Raw genomic sequence first — 2,738 nt, 5'->3', positions numbered from 1 at the left:
TATCTTATTTGGTAGGACTCTTGTACACACACAGAAATAAGTAAGTCATCTGTGGACCACAAAAATCAGCTGGGGTCAAATCTTGAACTTAGCTGAAGATCTTTGTAAAACCATGGACTTAAACTAGACCCACATCCCCCAGCTACAAATCAACCTCTCTGTTGAAAAAATAAGCCTGCTACAGAGTGTTATATCTTGTCCAGAAAAGCAAGCACACTTACACAAGATATTTGATAGGAATCAACCATCATTGTGCCTTTGATCAACTAAATAAAATGCCTTTCCCACCTCAGAGAAGCTGAGGTCTGGTTGTTTGTCTCCCCCAGGAGACAAACTCTTTCCAGGCTGCATGGTGTCTGACTTTGGTAACTACTCATGCCTGGTGAGAACTCAGGGATTACATAGGACAGGAGCTTAAGGCAGAAAGAAGTCTTTAAACTTCAAGAGCTACTTTTGGGACATTGTTTTAAAAACTGATATAGCATCTACCATGTTACTTATGATAATTCTAAAGCTCAAGGAGCCCCAGTCTCAGCATGAACATAAAAGATATGTTTCAAATGCACTAATTTCCATCTTGTCTTTTTTTTACTTTTTCCCTTTTCTAACTGCTAAATTCATATTACAGACACGGCAGCTATGTTAGTAAAAGCTAGACGTGAACAAATACTTTCAGTAATCCTGTCACTAAAGTATAAATTTAGATGACTAGAGAAGCAATTTCTATTCAAAATATTTTTAAATGCATTGACTGATTGTGACTAGATTAATTAGGCAAGAATTTAGATCAAATCTATATTCAGGCTACTGGTCAGAACCATGAGGAAGGTCATAATATCTGGAAAATTCCAAAACATTTGCGCAAACTTACCCATCCACCAAAGAACATTTTCCTATCTCAGTCCTGTCAAATTAGGGAACTCCTTGCGTGACTATCTGATTTGTAAGGCTCTGACCACTCTTTTAGGGAGGGTCTTTACTAAAATCAGATAGAGTTTGTTTTAATTCAAACAAACCACATGGAGTTGCATTCCCAAAAGGATTCATAGTCCCCTAGTTTTCTGACCACAAAGCTGTACCATGTTGTAAGACAGAGAAGCTATATCTGCATAAAAATTAATTTAATAGCTCTGGTTATTTCATTGCCACAACTTTCTAAGCTAGTATGGCTAAGCTAGTCATACTTGGACAGTGAGAAAGTTGCATTCCAATACATTCATTTTTGGAAACATGTGAGTAATTTATATTAAGCTGTAATTAGAAAGAGTCTGCAACACATTTCTCCCCTTTCTCTGAGAGTATATGACAGATTCAGCACTTTTCTTTCTGTACTCTAATGAGTAACAGGAGACAGGTGACTACATATCCAGGTAGACTGAGAAGGGGCTAGAGCCCAAATAAAACACAGTGAGGGCACAAGCATTAGCTAATAACTATCACATGAACATTGCTATGACAGCAATATACCCATGCTTGTCAAATTTTCCCTGTTGATACTTCAAAAGACATCAGCAATTCTCCTGCACTTCACAACAATTATCCATTAGTGTGGTTTTTTTCAGAGAAGGGTGGATTTATGAAAATGTATGTTTGTGAACAGTTGAAATTATGTGTAAATACAGACTGCATGCAAGACATAATTTCAGCTAGAAAAGGTGAAAACCATGTTGAAATACTGAAGTATTCTATTTCAGTATTTTAAAGTATTTTTTTCAAAATAGAATCATAAATGTTATGCTGTAATTTCATTTAACATTTTCTTTTTTTATCATAAAAGTCTGATTAAAAATCAAGCTAAACATATATGAGAACCAAACCAAGCTAATTAAGGTTGAAATAAATATGTCTAATTAATTCAAGAGGAGGTTGTTTTGTTTAGTGTAATAAATCAAAAGTAATCAGAAAGTCAAATCATGACTTGACTGAACTTTTGCCTATGACACTTCACAGCAAAATGCATGATTTGACCAGATCCAGCATACATTCATGGGTTGGTGACAAGGCCAAACCACAGTGAGGAGAACAAACAGTCTTTGCTAATGATCTAATTCTCACAGCCACAGTATAAGCCAGCACTGGGATTTATTTATTTCTTCTTAAAAGGAAAGTCCTGAGTATACAGAGAACAGCAGAACTGGAAGAAAAGCATTTTCTTCTATTTTGTTCAGCTATTGTCAAATAGTTATGCTCAGGTGGTGTTTTCTTTTTAAAAATTATATATTTAAAACACAAAGCCATGAAATGTTTAACACCATTCTGGAAAACTGATTTGTACAGAGTTTAGTTACATTTATTATTTAACAAGTGAATGGCAAAACTTACTTAAAGTTCCTCCGAGCATTTCAGATATTAGCAGGCTTTATAGAGATAAGAATAACAGGATTACTAGGGATGCTAATACTATACAGCAGAATTAAAAGCTACAACTAATATGGCTATTACTATCACTTTAGAACTATGCTACAATCTATTATGCTTTCTTAGCAAGTTAATGAAATTCTTTGTCCCACACACAAAGGATCTGCAGTATAATAAAGTTATTAATGAAAGTAATTAAACCTGTTAGAATAAAAAAGGATCACTGGCAAAAAATAAAAAGGTAAATGCAATTCACTTACTCAACAATCATACTATTGTTTTGTAAACAATGCAAATTTTTAAAAGGCTTATCACTTCATGCTGTACACAGATTGTTTGAAAAATATCGGTGCATGTATTTCTTTGAACATCTAAATCAG

Source organism: Geospiza fortis, unplaced genomic scaffold (assembly GCF_000277835.1).
Source record: "Geospiza fortis unplaced genomic scaffold, GeoFor_1.0 scaffold192, whole genome shotgun sequence".
In the NCBI taxonomy this organism is placed as follows: domain Eukaryota; kingdom Metazoa; phylum Chordata; class Aves; order Passeriformes; family Thraupidae; genus Geospiza; species Geospiza fortis.
Note: the sequence above shows the minus strand (reverse complement) of the source record.